The 13,281-nt window shown below is 45.3% G+C and overlaps 1 long non-coding RNA gene across 1 annotated transcript; it reads left to right on the forward strand.

Moving 5' to 3' along the window:
- The first annotated feature begins 523 nt into the window (after positions 1–523).
- LOC114057587 lies at positions 524–11,832 on the forward strand. The gene is made up of 3 exons (XR_003571249.1): positions 524–691; positions 854–997; positions 11,706–11,832. It is a non-coding gene; the product is annotated as an uncharacterized LOC114057587 (long non-coding RNA).
- Positions 11,833–13,281: the final 1,449 nt, after the last annotated feature.

Consider the following 13,281-nt stretch of genomic DNA (forward strand, 5'->3'; position numbering starts at 1 on the left):
GGAAAACAATAATACTATGACTAATATGATTGCTCTCCCCACACTGCCATCCGGTGGATGCAAAATTCATTTCCTTTTGTAAATGGGAAGGGAAATTCTCCTACTGATATCACAGCTTGCAAACTTGCACCAACCAGACTCTCACTTGTAACGCAATTTCCAGAGCAGTGAGGAAAATGTTGGCTATTCTTTTAGCGGTCTCATATTAGAAAAAGAAGATTTCCAGTCTCTCATCTACAAAAAACATCTTCTACCTTGGAATGCAAACCTGTCTGGATCTTGAAAAAGAGCTCTGAAAGCTTCCCAGACTCTCTGCTCTCAGTATCTGGCATGGAGAACCCAAGCCACTGAGCACTGCTATTCTGGCTGCTTTTGGAAAATGAAGGTTGAACTCCTGGGTTGATTTTTGAGATAATCAGTGTGTGGGCTAGCAACAACAGAGCCTAGGGCCTACCACTGCATTTTTGGTTTTGGGGGGAGAGGCAGGGGGATGGGGGTTAACCCTGTGCTTTTTCCCTCTAGGACTGATGCCTGAAATAATTAAAAGAAGCATGTGGTGGTGCTCACAGCCTCCTACCTCCTGATCTGCAAACGGGACCTCACCACACTGAGCACCTTCCCAGTGCAGCAAATCTCACTGCCCACCATTGACTGTGTTGGCCACTTGACCATTCCAGAGGAATTTGGAGAAGTGAGTACTGGGAGCGGATGGAGGCAGTGTGAGAGACTGAGTCCCTCAGCTGAGCTCACAGATGTTGGGGCTCTGTCATTGCCTGCATCTTTCTCTACTTCTGGACCCTATATGAGTTAATCCAACAGCTGCAGCAATAGGATTGCCTGTGCCTCTCTGCAGGAGGGCTGTGGAAATGGAGCAGAACAACCAGCTTCAGAGAACTGAGCTGGCAGGACCAACTCTGGCATTTCAGCTGCTGCAGGTGGGCCAAGTAATCACCAGGAAGTGGCATCCATCCTCTGAAGATAACATGACTCATACTGGGTATGGTGCCAACTCTTATCTGGGAGCCTTGGTTTTTTTTTCAGGGCACAGTAGCTCCAGAGGGACTCTGCAGTGGGGTATTTGGGGCCAGCAAGGTCCCAGTCTGGAGGTGGGAAGTCCTGCTGCCTCACGGTGTTGCCAGTGTGTTCCAATTCTGAGTCATTCCCTCGCCTGTTTGTTTTTGGTATTTATTTATTTACCACTGAGGTGTCGGCCCAGAGTAGACTGACTGTGCTGAACTCCTTCGTTGGCCTGGTGGCTGCTGCCAGCTCTGTCAAAGTCCTGCAGTGTTGGGAGTGTTTCACCCTAAGCTGAGGGGGAGAGAGATCAGGTTCCTGCGAGAGCAGTGCCACCACAAGCTCCCATCAAAAGCGTGTTTGGCTGTAGGTAACGAGGGCAGTAGCACAGGGTAAACTACTTTCACCCTCCCCACAGAGGCCCTGGCTCCCAGATCCTTTCCCTGAGCCGGCTAGGGGGGGTGGAAAGAGGTTAAGAGGCATATCCTTTGCTGTAATTGTATCCTGTTGCTAGAGATATTATGCTCTGCTTAAAGAAATCATCATAATACAGCCTCCCGGAGAAGGCAATTACTGTGCATCTTATGAACGGCTGCATGTGAATGTCTGCTCAAGCTGCTGTCAGCAGCAAGTTTCAACACATCTTACATACCAGGCATTTTACAGCCTTGGTTTTATTTGTTTTCATCGCCCCTTGCCTTGTGCTTTATTTTTCATTAATGGATCTGGGGTGGGTTTTTTTCGTTTGTGTTGGTTTTCTTTTTCTCTCTTTTTTTTTCTCCTTTTTTTTTTTTTTTTTTTTTTTTTTTTTTTTTTTTTTTTTTTTTTTTTTTTTTTTTTTTTTTTTTTTTTTTTTTTTTTTTTTTTTTTTTTTTTTTTTTTTTTTTTTTTTTTAAAGAGGCCAGAGTTTATGTCTTTGATGGAGCATTTGGGTGGTGCCACAGCTTTTATTTGGTACATTTCCATTGCTCTGTGGTGGCTTGAGGGGGACTGTCTGGAAGATATTGTTTCCGAGCTGTTCCCATATGGTAGCGTCTGAGTGGGCCCTAGTTTCCTAGTCTGATCCCAGATAAAATGGACCATACCACTGTTGACAAAACTTGGTGTTACTACCTCTAGCACAACAGCACAGATTTAAGCCCTGAGACAACTTATTTCTGCTGTTCTACTTTCTGAGTTTCTCTCCCATATTGAATAAGAGTTGGTCAGGGATGTCAGACCTTCAAGCTTTCTGAAACCAGTGACCTTCCTGCCTTGCTTAGCAGGCAATATACCTGTCACTGTGAGGTGGCTGGAGTTTTGGAGAATCATAACCTGGCAACTGTGCACACAGAGGTTACCATGTAACTGTCTTCAGAGTCTTATCCCTTAGTTTTGCGGGGACATTTGAGCCAAAGAGATGGGGAAATGCCAAAGAGCCCAGGTTTGTCACAGTAGGAGTGATCCAGCTACTCTTCCTTTCTCAAAGGTCACTTGTGCTTGCCTTTCCCCAGCAGTATGTGTGGTAATCTGGCCTTGTGTTCTGGATGTAGGGCCACAGTGCGTGACTGTGACACCCTGCATGGCTGTAGAAACATCATGGCAATCTTATGGCCAGCTGAAAGAAGTATTTGAAACTACTCCTTGGATTGCTTCTTTGTGCAAATGGCCGGGGCTCACTCTTGCAGTGCTGAAGCTGAATTGTCTTAGTACCCTCAAAGATTTATTATGTTTGTGTCCAGGCTTCTGAGCATGTTGAGTATCTGCTGTCTTGCATCCAGAGGTGGCTTCATCCTGCTGCTGTGTCCATCTCTCTCTGTGATTCTTTGTAAAGCCTGAAAGGCTGGAAGGTGCTGTAGTAAATGTGAGCTCATAATGTTATTGTTAAAAATAACTGGAGCTAAATTATAACCAAAAAAAAATCATCTTATTCAGTCCTAGCCCAAGGGGGAAATGGACATGAGGAATTGGGCAATCCTTCTGTAAGTTCTCTTTCTTTAGACTATATTTAAACCACACAGAGAGCCAGATTCTCAGCTGGTGTCAATTGTTTTTGACTTCAGTGGAGTGAGGCTGGTTTACACAAGTTGAGGCTGCTAAATGCCAGCATCTGGATGAAGCTGAGACACAGCTGGAATTACTTTTGCAGAAACCTCTAATCTTATGCTGGTTCAAAAGATCTGAGCCCTCCTGAGTACTCTGATCTAGTAGTTCCTTTGGGATATGAAGGGTTATGAAAGGACCTTTACTCAGGTCAAAACTTGCTCTAATCTCAACTGGGTTCTGCAGCTCTTGTGCTTGTCATTGTGCTTTAGCTGGACTCCTCTGAAAAAATCCACAAAACCTTTTTTACTTGCTACTTCACCAGCATCATCTCCTGTCTAGACACTTTAATTATGAGAACCAGGGAGCGTACAGCATGATGTGTAGATAAACCTGAGTTACTCCAAGGCAACCGTGTGCTGCTTCCATCCCTCCCCTGACTGCCCTCCAAACTAATTTTGCCAATTTGTTGTCTGTTCCAGCATGAACATTAGCAAAGTGGGGACTGCAGAGTGCCACCTGGGCAATATTCATTTGAACTTTGCCTTCAGAAGCAAGTGTTCCAAACCATAGAAATGGAGAGGCAAACCTCAAATTGCAGTGGGATCTAGCAATAGTGCATTTAGCCTTCCCTACTTCTGTTTTTCTCTATGCCCAAAAACTCTCTGGATTAAATAAAAAACGTCCCCCACCACTACTGTCAGCAGAATGTATTAAATTGGTAAGCTGATTTCAGTATTTTTTTGTGTACTTGTTGTATCTACTCTAATTCTGTTCTTATCCATGGACTTGTTTTTTATTTACTCCAGCACAGACTGTATCCAAACTTGAGCTCTGTCTATTTCAGCTATGTCCTTTACTTAAGAGCTTTTAAAGCCACTGAGGAGGCCGTCAAATAATCAATATGTCTAAAGTATTGGAATGCATTTGCTTGATTCAATTCCTCTCTGCAGTATGCCACCGCCAAGAGTGTGTAATGAGAGGGAAAAAAATTTTTTTTCTATTACCCTTCTTTAATTTGTCATCTTCCCTGATCTCTTGCTGTTACTGGTACCAAAGAGAATTGTCTGTGGTACAAGGCCCCTGGGATTCGGACTGTTTCCCAAGTCTCTGCACTCGCCTTGGGGTGCTGTGTGGGTTTCCATGGGTCTCTGCAGGAGCTGGGTCATCTGAGAGTAATCTGTTTGCTGTATTTTGATTTCAAATCAATGTGTTTTGAAGTGATTATATAGGGAGGGATTTTTCAACTGGATGTTTATTTTTTCTTGGTAGCAGCTTTTGAAAGGCGCAGTACTGATCCATGAGGAAGTGCCACCAAGCAGCTGTTCTGCTCCGAGGGAGGCACCTTTTGCACCCCTGGCAGTGACATGGATGAGGGAATGCTCTGGGACATGCATTTAGCTTGCAACTCTTTATAGTCTGAATCAAAACATGCCTTTTTATAGGTCCTGGTAATTGAAACATGCCATTAGCATGGATGACTTGAAAGAAGGATACTAGAGGCAGTTAATGAGTGACTTGGATGAATCTCCTAGCTTTGGGCTCTGGCAGGAGCTGCTGAGTTCAAGCTGCATAGTGCTGCCTCTTTGGGAAAAATTGCACAGGTTTAATTAGAATCTGTTTCTCAACTGATGGAAAGTCTATCTGAGTATTTTTTCTTCAGTGTAAGCTTGGAGTTTCATCTGAATTCACCTGGGATACATTTAAGTATATCTTTATAAAGAACTGAGCTGGGTGGCTTATGTACTGAAAGCTCCAGTCCTGAGCCCCTGAAATCAAAGTCCAGGTGGGACTTCTAGTCTAAGTGGGGATGCCCTCAGCCTATACCTAGCCAAATCTGAGACTCCAGCTGGAGCTATGGCTCTAGGATTCTTCCCTTGGAGATTCAGGAAACAAAGCCAGGCTAGTTCCAGTCTTGTATGGAAGTGGGAGCCCATCTTTCCTTCCCCAGCCCTCCAATTTCTCCCTCAGGCTGGTGATTTGCTTTAGCTAAGGATCAGTTTTGAGTTGGGTTGTTGGACACTTGTTCATATCCCAGAATTCAGTGCATGCACGTGAGCCCAAGGAGAAAGGGAGCTCCATGTGAAGAAAGCACAGTTCCTTCCCTTCTATTTTTTACCGTCACTGCATCATCACATTGCTGTGAATGGGTTTATGGACATTGAGTTACTATGGCTCCTTGCACCTGATGCAGCCCTCAGCCAGCCCATAACCAGTTCTCTCACGCACCCAACCAACAGGGTCACATCATCCCTTCTCCCTATGTTGATCTTTGGTTGGATGATCTTTAGAATGTATGATCTTTGCTAACTTTTGCATTGGAATGCCACTGCAGCGATAGCAGGAAGCTACCTGTCATGTAATCTATAGGAGAGCTGTAGGAAGAGTAGGTTTGTACTTCCCACACTGTTTTGAAGGTGAGGGTGCCAGGCTGGGTATGCACTGAAGGTCCCACTATGGTTATTTTAGTCCTGTCTTTGCTGGAGGATGTTTCCACAGAATTTACTATGACAGGCTTTGAACCAATTTGTTTATGACGAAATTAGTTCACTTGTTTGATGTAAACTATCCATGAGATTGTTTACATTGGCACAGGGATCCATGTGCTTTCTGAGATGCAAGGAATTTAGCTACCAGGAGCTTGTTTAGTTTAGTTTGTTCCATTTGCAAAACAGATCGTAGTGGGGAAAATGTGTGTGTGGGGAGGCTTTAGGACAGGATTTTCTTAATGTTAGCTGCTTCTGTAGTTTCCTTTGTTGTTTGCTGGCTGAAGCAGGGTGAGTTTCCATCACATGGAGAAGAAAGACAACACATAAGAACTGATATGCCTTTTGCATGCAGGGAAAAAGAAATATAATTTGGAATTGAGCTGCCATTTTGTGGGCATCTTTGCCAAGGTGGAACTTCCACTTCCTAGGGCTGGTGGAGGTACAGAAGAACCATGGAGGCCTTGTACATTGACTTGGCTCTGCCCTGCTGACTCCTCTGGAGCCCTATGGGCCTCAGCAGACCTGCAAGGCATCTGTGATGGCATTGCTGTGCTCCTGCAGAGCAAAAGGAGGGAAATTTTCATGAAATGTGTGCCCCAGAGCTGGCTGTGGCGAGGTGAGGCCATCACCATGATACCAGAGTGTCCTTTCAGTGTTAATGTGCTTAGGCACAGCTCTCTGTTGAAGTGAGAAAGGGCTGTTGTCCTCAGTGGAAAATAAAGCAGAGAGAAGACAGGACCCAATCAAGGTTCCACAGAGGGTACCCAAAGGGGAATGCGGGTGGATCCCCGCTCTGCTCAGCCAACTATTTGAGCCTTGTGTCAGGCGGATCATTTTGGAAAAGGCCAGAGTTTCTCTGTTCCAAGGGCCAAGTCAGTGCCAAGTTGCAAGGGATGCCTGGAAGGCTCTGCCATGTCCATTTGTGGTGGCTTATGCATGCTGGGTTGTAGGGCACTGGGAGAAGTGTCACTTTGCGTTGTATTTCCAAACAGAAAGATTGCCTTTTCTCATGGTCTATGACAATCTGCTTTGTATGTTTGGGAGACTTGGCCAAACTCCCCACAAGCCTTCATGTTCCTGTCTCTAGGTTTGTCCTGGGTGGCCAGTAATTGCCTCTTTGCAAGATCCTCATAGGAAGGATCTTGGACTGATCAGCCCTAATAAAACTTGGCACTTGCTTAGGGCAGGATCGTATTCCCCTGCATACCTCTCTGGATATGGCAGGCAAAGAATTTGTCATCGTGTCTGATGACCTTGCCTGCAGTGTGAAGTGCCAAGAATGCCCCATGTTTTCTCAGGGTGGGGTGCTGTCCACCACTAATGCCCATCAAAGCTGATGACAGGATGAACACACGCTGGGATTGCTGGTGCATTTGCTGGTGGGCTTGGTGGGGGAGGATCCCACATGCCACCACCTGGTTATTTCGGCTAATGGGCTGAGCTGCTGAGCTACATCTTTCACTGCTTCATCCAATTTTCTGCCCCTACAGAAGCATTTCTCAGACATTAATGCTTTTCCCATCTAGATGTCATGTTTCTGGGACACCTTTATGCATTCCACTATGAGCCCACTGCATGTGCTTTTACCCTTGTTCAAACCTCAGAGCTGAAGTGCTGTTGTTAAAGATGCCCAAGTGTTTTGCAAGCCTCCACCGACAGAACAGTGTCTGCCTTGCTGGTCAAAAGGTTTTCTGCCAGCTTACTGACTTCTTTTTTGCCAAGGCTAGCTGGATATCTGTTGCATTTGGACAGATGCTGTTGAGGCAAGTGGGGAGTTCACTAGCAGCCATTTAACCTTGAAGATGTTAAGGCACAGCAAGTTGCAGCGGTTGGTCCCAAGCAAGTCTAACTGGAAAGTGCTTGAAATCCAAATTTCTTGCTAATCAGCCTGGGTCTTGTTTAGAATGTCCTTCTGTTTCTGGTATTAGAGCCTACTGGTGGCTGTGTGAAGAGAGACATCATCCTGCTCTAAGGCAAATGGAAATTGCCTGGAGCATGACATCTTGCTTCTCCTATTGTTCCCAAAATGAACAAAGAGTTGGTTGGAGCAGGAGCAAACAATTATCGTGGATGGACCAGCTACAGAGGATAACGAAAGTAAGTGCTTTTCTAGAGCAAGATGGTGTTTGCCATATATGCTGTAGCACCACAGTGCCCCATTGCAGGGTGGTGCCTGCCAGGTGAAATGTAGCCTCCAGTGATCACCTCGGAGCTGTGCTCTCCAGGCTGGGCTGGATTTTGCCCTGCTTTGTATGTAAGTGTGGTTGCCAACACCTGCACAAAGCAAAGGTGTTATGCTAGCAAACCTGAAGAGCAGCATCTGGTACCTGTTTGACCATGGCAGGGTGCATGATCAGGTCAAAGTGTGAACAGCAGCAACACTGAAGGTGAAAATGAAGCCAGTAGTCTTAGGCTATGGGTTTTCTACCATGCTTCAGTGCTGTGTATCTGTAGTCTTCCCTCCATCATGTGTTGGAGCCTAATCTTTCTTGTAATTGCCCATCTGGATCAATTTACAGATTAAGCCCTGCAGCCAGCTGCGGGAAACGTAGAGGTATGGCTCCATGCAACATATCCAGGGATGGCCTGGCCTACTCAGTGGTCCTGCCTGGAGTCCCACGCTCTTCCCAAATTCCATTTGCAATGCAGGTAAACTGTAAAGGAGAGGAGTATGTGTAAGAGAAGGGAGATACACCAGTGTGTCTGTGTTTTCTTGTCTCTTTGCAGGCTTTCCAATAAAAGACAGAATAGTTGCATGACCCTTGGTATTATGGGTGTGCAGTTTCCCTCTTGAAGCCTTTAGATGTGGATCACAGCCCTGTGTTGGTAGACACTGCACAGGCATCTAACAAGGAGACCCTGTCAAGCTGCAAGACTAGATACCCTATGAAAGGCCGAAGAAGGATAGCTCAGACATGTGGGTGGAGTAGAGCTGGAAGGAGAATGTGACAGTGCAACTGGGAGGGGGTAGTGGAAAATCAGGAACGGCACCTTGCAACTAGTCTAACCAGGACCCTGGGGGAGAAAGTTTCCAGGTGTTGTGGAAGCAGCCTTGCAAACTTTTATGGGGAGGTGGATGTTTTATTTTTCCATGCATATGAATGAGCACAAAGGTGTTTGGCAAAGACCTAATTCTCAAACTTTGGTGCGTTACCCCTCACTTAACCATTGATCACTTAGTGCTGCAATTCATGGAAAGAGGCAATTAGAAATGGAGGAAAAGATACCCTATAGGAAAGGAGATAATTTCAGGAATCCCTGAGAAGTCCCTGCCTTGTCTGGCCACTTCAGACCCTGTGCAGTCTCTAGCTTCTAGCCTTCTTGGCTACAATGCCTCTCTTGGTGCCAGTGCAAAACCTCACTTGTGCGTGCACTTCAGAGACTCTTCTGAGAGAATAGGAGAAGGCAGGATGTTCATTGGGAAGGATGGGGGTGAGGAGGCCAAATGCACCAGGGACGTATGGCAGTTTAGTAGAAGGGCCATGGGTCCTGCATAGATTTAAATTGAAAACTACTTTGTCATCTGGTTGTACAAGAGTGTCTTTGGAAGAGGGAATGTGTGCGATGGACAGGAAAGAGGGGTGCCTGCATGTGTGCATAAGGAAGTACCTGCAACAGCTGTTGTAATTGTTTTAATAAAAGAATGTTTCTCTGAATTTCTCTTTTGGCACTTAAGGACCCTTCCCAGGATGCCCTTCCTAAAGCTGCTGTTTGATTTCCGGGGCAAATGCAGTACACACACACACAGAGCCCCATCTTGTTCATGCAACCCACAATCCCATCAGCACACAGCTCCTTTTCCATCTGCTAACAGGGAAGGGGGAGTGTGGGGGTTGAAATAATGACAGAGCTGATTATAATTAATATTTTTTTAAGTCTGAAGAGTGAAAGTCCTGCCCAAGTCCCCCAGCTGAGCACAAGCCAAAGTGCTAAATCCCTGCAGGGGTGTGTTTTATTACTGACGCTCTGCGTGTCGAGGCTGGTCGCAGGGTCTGATGCTGTGTGTGTGGAATTTTTGTGGCTATTTTCTATTGTGCCAGTGAAAAGCAGGATCTCATTCGTGTAATGAAAAGGAAACTCAAAGGTTTCCACGCCTATATGGAGATGAATGCTTGCAGCATTGGTGTTTTAATTAAGTGTTTTACCTTCACATGATTTTCACAGAATTGTGGAATATTTTGAATTGGAAGGGACCCACAAGGGTCATCAAGTCCAGCACTTAAGTGAATGGCCCAAATGGGGGTTGAACTCACAACCTTGGTGTTATTAGCAACGTGCTCTAACTTAGCTAATCTCAGTTCCCTATATGATCCCATTGCAAATGACAGAGTAGATGCTACTGGGGTCAGAATATAATGGAATTCTCAATGGCTCTTCCACAAAAAGTTTTGTCTGTTTCTTGGTTAGACTGGTCCGTGGCTGGGTTGTCTTACAGTCTTGTAATTCTTCAATGGGCAGAGTGTGCTGGGTTTCATTGATCCCTGTCTGTTCCTCTTTTAGGAGCAGGGCTATGTGGGGACGATGGGGACTGAGAGGCACTGATTGCTTCTTGATCCTCTCTTGCTCAGCTGGATGATTTCAAATAGATCTTTACATCTCCTCAGGGCTGCATTTTGTCTGCATGCCTGAGGTCACACAGCAGAGTTGAAGGCTGAGCTAGGTATGGAAGCTGCCCTTAGCCCAGCTGTGTACACAGGGTAGTAGTGGGGCAGCTGCCCTTCCCAAATCAGTCCAAAGCCACATACTGCAAGCACTGATCACTTCAGTGGGCGGAGAGACCCTAAGCCCACACCAAATTAATAGGAGGGAAAGTAGTTTCCTATGTGATGCCTTAGACTTAGGACCTTTGACTGGGAATTGTAGTGGTACTGGCTGCAATCCTGCAAGCTTTCCAAGACCAATCAAGCTTTTTGGATGTGAAAATGTGGAGAACCCCCAGAGCCTTGGGGACCTGAGTTGTGTTTGCATCTGTGCAGCCCTTTGTCTCTTAAGGCAAATTTCAACCGGCAGAGCATATGTGGCACTACCCTGAGAGAGGGGCTGCCTGAACACGGTCCCCAGCAGCTTCCAGATGTCCCTCTTCTCTGTCCACCTCACAAAGGAAGGGTGTGTTGTCTCTGCTATAGCTGTCTTTCTCTTGCCACCTTAACAGGTGAGAGGCTACTGGGACACAAGCCCACGAGTGGCACCTCACAGCTTCCCCAGCCAGCTTCAAGCTAGTCTTAGGAAAAGGAGAGATATCTCTACAAGGTGGCTCACTGTCTTCTGTCTCCATGTTTACCAGTAGGAATTCCACCAGGAATATGACTGAACAACACCAGCTTGGTGGCTGTTCCCTCCATTCCAGGATGAGTGTCTCTCCACATCCCATATAGCTGTTGCTGTGTGTACTGCTGCGTGTACTGCTGTTGCTCAACCTCCTATTTTCTGTCCTCTTGGCAATGATGTGGACAAAACCAGCCTATAAATCCGCTCCCTGTGAGCTCCAATGCCTGACCGTGGATCTCCAGTTTGTACTTGTAATACCTGCAACCCCTAAGTGATCTGTCATCTAGGGGTGACACGCTTTGGGCTTTGAACTTGGCATCCCAAAAATACATTCAGCTCTGTTTGACAGAGGTCTGAGGCTTTCTCTGAAACTCTGTTATTGTTTTCACTGGATTTTTTTGACCTTCCAAGTCCTTTTTCTCTTTTTCACTCCCTGAACAGCATGCTCAGCATCTAAAGGACAAAGTTGGCTGGGACATGCAGGCTCTGAGCAGCGTAGGAGCTGCCAGGAGAGAGGAAGGGCAGCTGTGACAGAGCACACGCGGCTACTGCCCTCAGTGAGCCCGTGTGCCCATCACTGTTGAAATAAAAGCACAGCAGGTCTCCAAAGAGTTCTCTCATGGGTCTTGCTGAACTTATAAGCTGGGACCACAGTATAACTTAATTTCCTGAAATGTCAAGTGCCTTATACTGGCTGCCTGCTCTACTGGTGTTTTTCTTACAAACACATTGTACTCCCATTTCCTGCAAAAAGTTCCTATCAGTGATTGATGATTGCCTAATAAGAGAAATCAGTAAGGACATGGAAAGTTCACATCCTGGAGATGAATATAATGATTATAAGCTTTCTTCTGGGTTGCCAGAGGCTTTTTTTGGTTGTGGTTTGATTTATTTGTATTTTTATCCATCCAGCCGAGAACACTGATCTGAAGCTGTATTCTGCAAATGCTGAGCCCATTGGCGAGCTGCAGAAGGCCTTCACCAACCATTAACCTCACTCCAGAAGGAAAGGGTAAAATTTCCTGGAATGATCAAGCTGGGAAAAGGTATAATAAATTGGGAATAGTCACAATTTGGAGGGCATAGATGTCACTCTCATGGTTTTTATTACCTGTCTTCTGATAGACTGTGGGTTTTGTTTGATTTTGCAATAGAAGAGGGCTTGTATAATCGTAGTGTGGGTGTGAGCCCTTTTGAAGGTGACTGTAAGGCTTGCAGGCAAGCCTGAAGGATCCCAAATGGATTTGTTAGTTTTTATATCCCAGTTTCTAGACAAGTCTTTCTGTAACTTCTTAGATGTGATTTCTGAGTCCTCTTGGCTCTTTATTGAAGATCAGTCTTTTATCATTCTTGTGTGAATTAACACTCTTTTAGACCTGGAGATACTGGGTTTATAGGGAACCTAGTAGAAAATAAAAAAAGCTATTTCTTCATGATAATTTTCTTGACTAACTGTAATGCTCCTCTGCCTAGAGCTTTCCCTCTTCAACAGGCTGTGCAGTCTATCAGCTAACTGTATAGGGTAGGTAAGTGATAGGTAAATAAAAGTCCCTGCCATTCGTAGGGCATTTGAACTTCTCCTAAGCCCTTGGTTTTCCCAGTTGGCACCGAGTCTCTGAGGAGACCTGGGAAAAAAGTATGGTGCTGAGCAGGGGGCTACTGAGAGCCACCCACTGGGAAATGTTTGGCAGAGGGACTAACTGGCAATATAGACTGGCTGAACATCTGCCTGAAAGGAAAATCTTCTCTTGTGACTGTTTGCTTTCCAAATGTCTCTTGCAATCTGTGTCCTCTCCCAGCTGTGCTTCACAGTTCTCATCTCTCTTCCTTATACAAGACCTTGGTCTCCAAGGGTCTGATAGAGGAAAGAACTAGACAGTGATTGTAAGGGAGAGCCTTGCTTGATTAGGTGTCAGGAACGTATAGAAAATAATGCATTTTTTATGCCACTCCCTATATTTTAGAGCCTGAGGGCCAATAGCAGAGAAACTGGTCCAGCAAAGATGGAAAAATAATTTTAAAAAAAGGCAGTTTAGTACTAAAATACAATCAGCCCTGGTCTGCCATTGAGGAGTGCACTAGCTTTTTTTTAAAAGGAGCAAATAATATTTTCTCATCACACCGCACACCTAGGCACATTCCTTTGTTCGGCTCCTTCCCATCTCAGTATGTTACATATCCCATATGCAGGGGTAATCATCTGATTACATAGTAATGTCTTGGTTCCCTAAATACTGGAAAATATGAAGGTACTGAGGTAAATAAACCTTGGTATAGGGTACTGCCTGTTGCAGAGAGTGGATTCATTAATTTTTTGTTGTTGGATCCTCGTGTCATCCCTTTGTGTGGATATGTGCAAGCTGCCTGGCTGTAGAAAGCACTAATGTCTAATCACATTCTGCAGAAGGAAATTTGAGATGATTAAAAAAAAAGATTCTCTTTGGTTTTTTGTTTGTTTGTTTGTTTGTTTGTTTTTTGTGGTTTTTTG

This window comes from Empidonax traillii, unplaced genomic scaffold, assembly GCF_003031625.1.
Source record: "Empidonax traillii isolate 1590-97213 ecotype Southwest subspecies unplaced genomic scaffold, ASM303162v1 scaffold138:size3245559, whole genome shotgun sequence".
NCBI lineage: Eukaryota > Metazoa > Chordata > Aves > Passeriformes > Tyrannidae > Empidonax > Empidonax traillii.